Source organism: Polistes fuscatus, unplaced genomic scaffold (genome assembly GCF_010416935.1).
Source record: "Polistes fuscatus isolate 324 unplaced genomic scaffold, CU_Pfus_HIC Scaffold7, whole genome shotgun sequence".
Lineage (NCBI taxonomy): Eukaryota > Metazoa > Arthropoda > Insecta > Hymenoptera > Vespidae > Polistes > Polistes fuscatus.
In genome coordinates this window covers 6,481,087-6,493,140 of record NW_025113151.1, presented here as the reverse complement: position 1 = coordinate 6,493,140, position 12,054 = coordinate 6,481,087, and positions in this window count along the sequence as shown.

Here is a 12,054-nt window from a genome sequence, read left to right as displayed (position 1 = left end):
TCATTTCAAATTCTTACGACAAAAGTGGCAATTACGTTCTCGAATAAACCGGTCGGGTAATATCCAGGTGACAACGTGCGATTTATTTATCTCTCTCTCTCTCTCTTTCTCATTCTTTCTCTAGTTTATTTTCTGTTTTTTCTTTTTTGGAACACGTTTCAAAAATTATACCAACTAAAAGAAATTAAGATAATCAATGTTATTCAACTTGTCTCGTTTCGTAATGACTTTTACCAACGATTACTAATCCTGTCCCATTTGAATTTAGAAATTTTGTTTCCTTTTTTGTTTATTGTTTTTTTTTCTTTTTTTTTTAGAGAGAACAAGGATTTTCGTTCGCGTACATTTTAGAGAAATTATTATTTTATAATTATTATTATTATTATTATTATTTATTTATTTATTTATTTAGACTCACGATGGAAGAAGAAAATTAACGAGCTACCTCCAGAGATTTGTGTATAGTAATTAATAGAAATATTTAGATACTTCATAAATCTAACAACAGAGGGAAAGAGAGAAAGAAAGAGAGAGAGAGAGAGAGCACTTAATTTTTCAGTAGATATGAAGAAATTAGTATAACATAGTAGAAAGTGTGGCTGGTATGATAAAAAAATGATTTTCCTGTTGGAGTAGCGATGAAAAATACAGCATAAGCTTTTATCAAATATTTTGTCGAGTGGTTTTATAAAAAACGAATACGCACAAACACAGACACACATACAAATCTATAAAATCGTAGTGGTATCGAGTTTCATGTTATAATGACGAATAAAAGCGTTCGGATACAATACACATTTACACATTGTACACATATTCGTGTTTTTTTCTTTCTTTTTCTTTTTTTCTTTTTTTTTTTTTACGAGCTCTCGATAAAAAGGGGCTCACTTTGTATTTTTATATTTTGCTCTATGTTCCTCCGTGCTGTATTTTAATCGTTATTGCAACAATATATTTGAAAATATTTATTCATTTATATATATATATATAATTCCCTATATTCGTTTTTTAAATTTATAATTCTCGTAGCGTTTCCGATTAATCTTTTCATATCTACTCGTAAATTAAAAAAGGGAAAAAAAAAGGGAAAATATATTCAGGAAGATAACAAAAAAAAGAAAGAAAGAAAGAAACGCACTTGTATTCAATAAGAATAAGTTTTCGTAATATTTTTACAATCCTACTGTTGGTACCTAAAGAAAAAAAAAAAAAGAAGAAAAGGAAAAAAAATGCGCAAACGTATATCAGAGTTTGTACGGAAAGTAATTTCGTTTTTTTCACTTGGTCAGATATTTTCGTTAATCGCGTTTACCGATACGAAACTTTGCTTTAAACCTTCAAAACATTTGATATTCTAATAAAAGACACTTTAGAAGTGATTTAGAATCTTGTTGCGTTTCGATCCGTTGAATCCGTCTTTTTTTTTTTGACAAGATCGAAAAATATTTTTATTATCGTAAGGATCGTTGCGTTCAAATGCAACGAAACGATTCATCGAGTGAACTTGCAATAATTTAAGGAACGAAATTTATCAAATTTGATCTTTTAAGTATTAACAAATGAAAAAAAAGAACAATTACTTTCCGAAACTTACAATCAGTATGCGTTTATAATGATCGATCGTTCCACCAAATGTATACCTCGAATTTCGAACGAACGATTTAATTATTGCGTTAGAAAATGAATTTAGAAGTCAGAGAAGAAGAGAGAATTTCAAGTATAAACGAGGAGACTTTAAGTTAACCTAAATATATAAAAATATAAAAATCGCGTATACATATATATATATATATATATATATATTTTATACATATATAAATGTAAGGAAAAAAGTTAAATGCGCTTTCGTAAGAAAAATTCGTCGTCCTTCAAAGAAGCGTATTTAAAGCAGCTCAGGCTCGTTTGTTTTTTTTTTTTTCTCTTTTTTCAAGGCTTTTTAGAGGTGGCTGGAAATACGAAAAGGTGCTCGTCTACGACGTTCATGTACATAAGTTTATTTATGCACGTTATATACTTAAGGCACGTGTGTTATACCATTCTAAAACGTTTCAAAACGATGCACACATAGTTGGAAAATGAGAACGCGACGAGGAGTTTCACCGTGGCAATGATTCTTAAGAGAAACCATTCACTCACACATACGTTTATTCCAACATTCATACACACACACACATACATACATACACAACCAAGAGAAACAGATATAGAGGTGCTATAGTTTATCCTATCTCTCGTTCGTACTTATTCTATTGTTTTTATTTTGTCTTGTTAATTTTATTTTCTATCTTTTTTGTTGTTAATAAAACAAATTCTAACGACGCTTATGGGAGAATAATAAGATTAAGAATAAGAAGAAGAAGAAAAGGAAGAGGAAGAGGAAGAAGAAGAATTAAATGAGGTGGATGTGTGACCGTTTTTGTTCACCGTTTGTCTAACTCGAGCTTATGAATTATTGTCTCACCTTGTTCATTATTTTAACTCATTTCGATATAGTCCGATATGTAAAATAATTTCTTTTTTTTTTTTTTTTTTTTTTTTTTATAATATTAGTATTAAGGATATATTTAAAAATATAAATATAATTATATTAGATATTTTTGATTAAATAGAAAAGAGAGTTGGAGAGAGAGAGTGAGAGAGAGAGAGGGAGAGAGAGAGATGGTATTCTTGTATAAAGATTAAATAAAAATAAAAATTAAATTGAATGCCAAGGAATTTGATAACAGAGATTAGGATGATAATACAACAGAAATCTTTTCTATCGTCCTAACAACGAACTACAAACGTTACAGAATTTTGTAGTACTTAACAGTAGGTAAGGAAGATACCAATTTAATGGGGGAAAGAATATTATATAAAATCCCTATAAAAATCGAACGGGAACAATTGGAAAAATATGTTATTTGCCGAAAAAATCGCATTTAAAAAAGAAGACGTGTTCGCATAAACGATTAAATTTCATTTTGTGGATTTTGATTGAGAAAATTTGATTTGGTTTGCCAAGCAAAGCATTCAATTCATTTCTACATTGTAATAATTCATATTTTTATTAATTAAGATTATGATGATGTATTAAAGAACAATGTAAAAATAATATTATTCAATTTGCCGTTTTTTCTTCTTCGTACGAGTTAATAAGATGTTTTGCGATGAATTAAATTCCGAAGAATATTTTCTTTGAATTTAAACGAAACGAAAACGGGGAAAAACGATAAAATGCAATTATTATATTATAATAAATAAATTAATATGTCACGAAAAGACAAAAAGGTAAGAACGAGAGAGAGAGAGAGAGAGAGAGAGAGAGAGAGAGAGAGAGATATTCATCTTTTTCTGATTAAAAACTCTCGTTGAAACGATTCGTTGGTGGAAAATATAACCCGGGGAAAGCTTTGGGTAAAAGTTTAGCAAAGAGAACGCGTAAATAAAAAGAAGAAGAAGAAGAAGAATAAAAAGAAAAGAAATAAATAAAGAAAAGGGTTTTCTCGAACGCGTTATTCTCTAGTTTTTTGTTTATCTACTTTTAACGTCTTTCACATTAAAATGTTGGGGTAGAAGAGAGAGAGAAAGAGAGAGAGAGAGAACGTTGTTATTATGAAAACTAGGTAATTATTGGATTCGCTTCGTGCATTAGTTCAACGAACGAATCGTTATTTGCGGTATGGATCTTGTTTTTTTTTTCTTTTTTCCCCTCTTTACTTTCCTCTTTCGTTTCTTTTTTTCTTTTATTTTATTTTTATTTTATTTCCCTCCTCCTTTCCTTCCTTCCTTTCGACGAGCTAATTGCTACGAAAAGAAGGAAGAAAGAAAGAAAGAAAGAGAGAAAGAGAGAGAGAGAGAGAGAGTGCTATTTGCGCATTAATTAAATGGCCTGCCCTCCTTTTCACCACCTCCCCCTTCCTCCTCCTCCTCCTCCTCCTCCTCCTCCTTCTCCTCTTTACTAACTTCCGGAATACGACTGGCTCGGAATCGGAGAGAAAAAGAGAGGACGAGCTAAAGAAGTTTTTCTTAACTTCCATCTTCTTGTTCGTTCGTTTCGCGAATTTTTATCATGGGGGGGACAATTTAATAATTCAATCTAGCAATTCCTATGAGATTTATCGTATATCTCATTGAGAGGAATTGCAATTTCAAATTAACCAGTTTTCCACAAGTCTCCCATTAATTTCTTACGATCGTACACAGTTGAATATATTATATGTGTGTGTTTATACTTATTACTTAAGTTATTGGGGTTAACGGGGTACGCGGGGAGCTGAGAAACGTTTTGATAATATTAGAGAATGGACACCATAATTTATGACGTTCAATAAATTCTTATTGTTTATGTAATATGAAGGGTTAACGAAATATCTTTTTTTTGGGGGGGGGGGTTGAGGGAGGAATTTTATTTCACTTTATCACACAGTTCGCATACGCACGGTTAGAGTACACATTTCTATTTTATATATTATAATACTTTGTTTTGTTTATTAACGCAAATTTTTATCTCCAAAGCAGGACATTTGTGAAAAAACAAAATAAAAGAAAAAGAAAAAAAGAAAAAAAGCAGCAAAGAATTATTCCGATAAAAAGTTATTTGTTTTTACAAGATGGGGAAGCGAGAGCATGGTATAGATTGTTTTTTTTATATTCAATGAAAATTAATATCAAGGTATCATTCGAACTTTTTGTTTTACATTATTTTCCCTGTAATTAAAAATCAATTAATTTGTTATAATAGTAACTTTTTCTTCGAAAAAAAAAAAAAAATCGTACAAATAAAAAGAATCGAATTATCGTTAGAAAGAAAAAGGGGACGTAAAATTAAAATTTAATTAAGAGAAAGCCACAAAAAAAATTGTAAGAAGAAGAAGAAGAAGAAGAAATAGAATTGAAATCGTAATGGACGATACGAACGAAAGGAAAGGAAAGGATAGGAAAATAATATTGAAATTATTGTTATTATTCGGAACACGAATCGAATAAATTTTCCTATTGATAATACGCATTTGTTACATAGGGTGGGTTCACTTTGAATATGCATTAAGTGTAAGAGTGAGTGAGAAAGAGAGAGAGAGAGAGTCAGAGTGAGAGTGAGAGAGATAGAAAGTGAATCTTTAGTCATCGATCGATCGATTCAGCCAATTCGAGTTAATTTCTCTATCGACAGGAAACAAACACACGTTCTCGTTCGACTCGATCGAACATTGACTCTCTCTCTCTCTCTCTCTCTCACTCAAGAACATAACTCGAGGCTCTCCTGATTATTCACCCTCTATTGCTGATTCTCCTTGCGAAAGGGAACACCTGTTAAGCTCGGCTAATTTCCGATAAACCCACAAGGCGAAAGACCGTTCGGCATTTAAAATGCCAAACGCGAACCAACTTCACCCCCCAGTCCCCCACCCCCAGAACTCACCCTTCCATTCCAATTGCTATCCCCCATCTACTCGCACTTACCGTGCCTTAAATCAACCTACGGTATGACACGACAAAAAAATGAGAAAAAAAAAGTAGCGCGAGAAGAGGGGTTGGAAAGAAGAAGAAGAAGAAGAAGGAAACAAAAAGGAAAATGAAAGAGTAACGTTAAGTAGAAAACGTTAATCGTGTATTCGATTGAAATCGTGGATAGAAAATGGGACGACGAGAGTCCTTTTTTTTTTTTTAAATTATTATTTTGATTACTCGGGGTGTTTGATCGTTTCGTTCGTTTGTTAAAAGATTATTATTATTAAACTATCATCATTGTAGTAGGGGTAGGAGTCCTATGTATGTTCTTACTTACTTACTTACTTACGTTTCGAAATTTAACTTGACAAATCAAATTTTCGTTGGCGTAGTTTAACGCGTTAAACTTTCGGTGTCAACAATAATATTTCCCGCGGTTTGGTTATATGCTCGGTTCCGATATTTATTTAACGTTAGAATTATATGAGAGTTAATAATTATGTTTTGTGTCGTTAATGGAAATCCTGTTTATTTTCGGATTCGTTCGATTGTTTATTTTTTATTTTTCTTTTTTTTCTTTTTTGCTACTACTTTTACAACGTATACACGTTGCATCGATAAAAGGCGTTGAACGAAAAATATACGATTTTGTTAGAAATGAATTTATCGCGATAAAAATAATTATTAAAATGAATTCGATATTAAAATGAATATTCGATAATTCTACAGTAAAAGCAAAAAAAAAAGGGGAAGGGGGTGGTAAAACGCGAAAAAATATAGAAGAAGGAAAGTATAAGAATAATTTAGAAAGAAGCCGCCACCCCTAGGCAGTCTTGGCACGCATCCTCGAATATTTCGTTTGCATGATTGATGGGGAGGGAGAGTGGGGGTGCAGGATTCCAGAGAAAACTCTCTAACCGCATCCTTCGCTAATATTATATATTCCGTAACGATTCGTGTTGCATTTTCTCTTTCCAAATAACGCGACGGGCAAAGAAAAAAAGGGTGGGTGTATTATACGAGGGGTGAAAACGTTATCGCGATTTCGTGAACGAAAGTAAGTAACATTTGTCAAAGTGGGAAAAGTAATGGTGGTGGGTTAGTTATGGTGGTGATATTGTTATTGTTGTTGGTGGTGGTGGTGGTGGTGGTGGTTGCCTCACGCCCAGTCGGCTTTTCTAATCTCGGAAGTCTAGCCGAGCATCTATAATGCATGCCGGCTGTGTTAGGGTATTTCTAATCCCACACAAGTAGCAACAGCGGTTCAACCCCTCGTAGAAACTTTCGAGATAGTCGAAATGTATATCGAGAGCATCGATAGAACCACCCCCCCCATCCCACGGGCCCTTTTCTCTCTCCCATCTTCTTTTTACACGGATGAGTCACTTGTTTTATTTCTTCTCTCTCTCTTTCTCATACTTTTGCAATGGCATTTCGTTCCCTGCAAAAGAAAAAAATGTCATTTATTTTTAATACGGAAAAGTATAATTCTTTCTCTATTTCTCTTTTTCACGAGGAAAGATAATAGGGGGAGTGGGGAATGGTTTCACGCTCGACCATAATATTTATCTACAAATTCGGTTGTGTTCCCGTTTTGCAACATCGGCTGACAAAGAGGGATAACGTATTATATTTTATGGGGGTCTGGGTCGACGGATTTAATGATATTTTCATGATCTCAATAAAGTCAAGAATGGTTTATTTTTAAATCGGATAAATCAATAATTAATCGTTTCTACTTTTTTTCTTTTTTTTTTTTCTTTGGAGAAGGGGAGATGAGGGAAAGGTTGAAAGATTCGAATCACAATTCGTCTATCTCTGTCTATTTATCTATCTATCTATCTATCTCTAGCTCACTCTTGTTGAGAGCTAACGGTATGCATGGTATGAGACTGGTCGTGCTCGAAATTTCTCAGCTATGGAACGCCATACCGAAAATTCTTCGAACTAACATCGACGTACAATTTTCGAATGCAAATTACCAATAGGGAAAGATTAACTTTGGACGATTCAAATATACACAGGCACACAAAAACGCACACGTACACACACGGGACACTCGTACACGTTATTTCGTAATGACGTGTAAAAAAAGATATCGTTAAAAAAAAAGAAACAAAAAAAGAAAGAAAGAAAGAAAAAATTAATTGATCTCAGAACGGTGCAACTTCTTTCTATCCGTGTTTTTCGTTTTTTTTCTTTTTCGGAGGGGGCAGATGTTTCGGGATTTTCGAGAGATGACGACGGACCGATAACGCGGCCTTAGGAAATGGAAAATGCAGAGAAAGAGAGAAAGAGAGAGAGAGAGAGAGATGCAGCCGGCCAGTTTTTCGAAACACGTTTCTAAACCAAGTGGGTAAAAGTCATTTGATGATGGAATGAATTCTACGTTCTAGCATTACTACTTTGTTTTTCGATCCTTCCTCCCTCCCTTCCTTCCTTCCTTCCTTCCTTCCTTTTCCAAATGAAACTAAACATGGACGAAAATACGGTTTAATAAACTAACGCGGGAGAGATTTTAAATTAAAGATAACGTTTTAATTATTTAGAATCATATTTTGCTTGGTAACGTTGTAACATTAGAAATAACATTTTCATTCACGCGAAAGAAATGTTGGATGAAACGTTCGATCGATGCTCACATACATACGCAAATTCTCGTATTTCGTATTAAAATATATAAAGAAATAGATCTATAAATAAAATAAATTTCAAAAGTCGGATATAAATTTGGTATAAATCGTGTTAAATACTTACGGTTACTTTTATTCGAAAATATAAAATTAGATATCGATCGATTGAATTTTCTTTCTTATATTTTATTTTTTTTTGCCATAGGAAAAAATAGGAGAACAAAAATAAAGTAATAGATAGATAGATAGATAGATGTAGAGAGAGATAGAGATAGAGAGATAGAGAATTAGTTGGAAATAAACACGTTTTTAGTTGACTTTTTCGAGAGAAAGAAACCATGCAAAATATTTCCATATTGAAACGGAAGGGAAGAGAAGAGAAGGGAAGGGAAGGGAAGGGAACGAAAGGGAACGAAACGTAACGTAACGTAACGAAACATTTGCTCTTGTTATTTTGGACATAACATACACGCATGTACGAGCAAAAATGAATATCAATCTTTTTCCTGCTTTCGAAAAAGTGCGTCACGGCTATCTCTCTCTCTCTTTGGCTCTCTTTCTCTTTCTCTCTCTCTCTCTCTCATACTTTTTCTCTTTTTTCGTTTCGGGAACCATTATGGCGATATAATGTACAGAGACGCCTCAGACTTTTTTACGATGGAGCGTGCAAAATTTATGTGCAATATGTGGCACATCTCGTGTGCTGCGCAGAGAAATGGGCTGGAGGAAGTGGTGGTGGGGGAGGGAGGGTGGACGTAGAAGGAAGGAAAGAAAGAAAGAAAGAAAAAAAAAGAAAAGGAAAAGGAAAGAAAAGAAAAGTAAATAAAAAATGGAGAGAATTCGCATAAGCATAGTCGTATAATATCGACGACAAGTGTGAGACACACGGAGAAAAGTATAGAGAATGAGGAAGAGTTGAAATATATTACGTGCTTAGTGATTTATGATAAAATGAAATAAATCCTCGACTCAATTTAATTGGATTTTCGAGAAGAAGAAGAAGAAGAAGAAGAAGAAGAAGATCACAAATGTTCATTTTGACTTTTCATTTATGAACAAATCGCGCAGATCTCGATACGATTTAGTTGCATTTCTATAGAAATTTTGTAAAAGGTAGACAGGGAGGGAGAAGAGGAATGGGGGAGTGGGGAAGGGGAACGGGGTTTTAGGTAGAAGAAAGGATTCGTCGTATTGTTTAAATTACTATCCTACCAAAGCGGATATTCTCGTTCTCTCTAAACCGGATTGTAATTGTAAATAGCATTTGTAAACACCGGTGACCTGTTTTCATGAACGTACTGGAACAATAGGAGTACCCTATCTACTCTACACTACCTAGAGCTCACGTAGAGACAGAGAGAGAGAGAGAGAGAGAGTAGTTGTGTAGTTACCAGGAACGAGTAACGAGACGATAAACTCCATCGTACTCTTCTAAATATACGTATAGTTTTTATTTTTTATTTAATAAATTGTTATTCATACACTTAACGACGTATAACGATATTTCTTATTACGTGTAAGAATATGCTTTATCACAACTTGTGTGTGTGTGTATGTATGTTTTTGTGGTTTATTATTATTTATATTAATTATATATATTTAATAAATTATAATTTATCTATTTAATATATATCAAATTGTATATTAGCACAAGGACAAATTTTACTTGCATAGTAATATTTTAATTGACATATATATAATATCAATAATGGTGATATTATTTTTTTATTCCTCTCGATGATTTGACTTCAATCAAGGAGGAAACAATGCAATAGCTAACTGTTGTAAGGTAGTTTTCCATAATTCAGTAATATCGATTCGTAGGATACGTACAGTTGAAATGGTTTGTAATAGTAGATACTTTCGATAGTTTCGTTTCACATCGATGTGAGTATATCGAGTTGGAACAAAAGGTCGGCTTGCGAATCTATCTCTATATATATATATATATATATATATGTGGTATATGTATGTGCGTAAACGTTTATGTATATACATACATACATACATACATACGTAAAATGCATATGCCCTCTCGCGAATTAAACCGACGATGCGAACCGAAGTTGGATCATAGCACGAGTTACGTTCCCATTTCGACATCTCGCACGGTTGAACTTACACGAGAGAGGAGCCTTGCGCTTGATGCAGTTGCTATCATTGGGGCATAATTCGTCATATTTTCAACTACGACCAACAGGACCAACAGGCAGGAGGAGGAGGAGGAGGAGGAGGAGGTAGAGATCAGAACGAGATTGGAAGTTTTACGCTATCGAATATCTACAAAATTAAACATTTCTCTGTGTTATTTATTATTGGGTCAGTAATTTATTATATTCTCATTTTTTTCTTTTTTCTTTTTTTTTTTAATCAGTATTTTATTAATAAATATCGTCAGTATTTTTGAATAAAATATAATATCTCTCTGAGAGAGAGAGAGAGAGAGAGAGGGAATTTTTAATATCCTATTGAGATTAATACAAAAATATTCGATTGTATTTAAAAATGCAATTCATATCCCACTTATTACAAATACTTAATCATCCGTATGAAACATTAATATTTATATCGAACGAAAAACGTTTATTTGAACTATTTATTATAAAATAATAATAATAATAATAATAATAATAATGAAAGTGTACGAATATCATTTTTTAACGTTTCATCGTTCTTCTTTTGGAAAAAATTATTTTTTGTCTACGAAAGAAATTGTTCTCTTTTTTTTTCCCCGAAGCATTCATTGTACATTCCGTTTTAGTTGTTAGTTTAAAAAAAAATCAAAAAATGTGAACACATTAGTAGATACTCTGATTATATATGACTCGCTCGGAAAACTAGCTTGTGCACAAGGATTCAAATCTTCTTATCCGTTAGAAAGAGAGAGACAGAAAGAGTCACATACACCATCACCAAATGATCCATTTAACGAACGGCTTTGCGTTTGTAATCGTGTGATACAGAAAAAACTCATTTCGAGATACTCCTCTTCGTTGCCATTATACCTTTTCCGAATCCCAAAGACTTTCTATCTCTCTCTCTCTTATTCATGTTTTCTCTACTCTATGCATTCCCCTGACCCTTCTCCCTTTCTCTCCCCACCCTTCTCTTTTCGTCCATTTTATCCAGGAAAAGCGATTCCGAGCATTGGGATTGCGGGTCAGCTGTCATTTCCCAGACAGAATAAACAGCCGTTTCGACCGTCATGATCTTTCTTTATCTTTCTCTCTCTCTCTCTCTCTCTCTCTCTCTCTCTCTCTCTCTCTCTTTATTTCATTTTGCTTCTCGCGAAAAAGCATCGTTTTGTTCGAGCATCGGTCAATTTCAGAAACGCGAAACGTTTTGGTTGCTTATGATACGCGATCTTTTTTCGTCAAAACTCGCATGATATTACTCAGCAGACACGTTACCGAGTGACAACAAATCGTATCTTGTTTCTGGCATCGATACTACTACCGTCAAATTAAATCTTTTTATATCTTTTATCAAATTAACGTTTTAACTATTCCCCGTTGTTCGTTCGTTCGTTCGTTTGTTCGTTCGTTTGTTTGTTTGTTTGTTTGTATTTTTATTGAATTTATTTCGTTGACATATTATGCTTGACACGAGCAAACGAAATCCATCAAGTTTACCTTTTAGAATCGATTGTAAATTTTTCGTTTTGTTTTTTTTCCCCGATTTAATAATCATTTCTCACGTAATTATTATTATTATATATTATTTTATTATTATTATTATTAATTATATCGTTATATATTTAAATGAAATATTTTATGATAATATAAATGTGATATATTACGTATATAAATTACATTTGAAATAATACATATTGAAAAATAAATTTTACTAATATATTTCATTGATTTTATTTTATTTTCTCTGTCGAGGTGTTAAATAACTTCGTTGTTTCATTTTAAAAAGATTGATTTTTTTTTTCTTATAAAAAGATCGATTGATTGATGAGAGAGAGAGAGAGAGAGAGGAATAGATG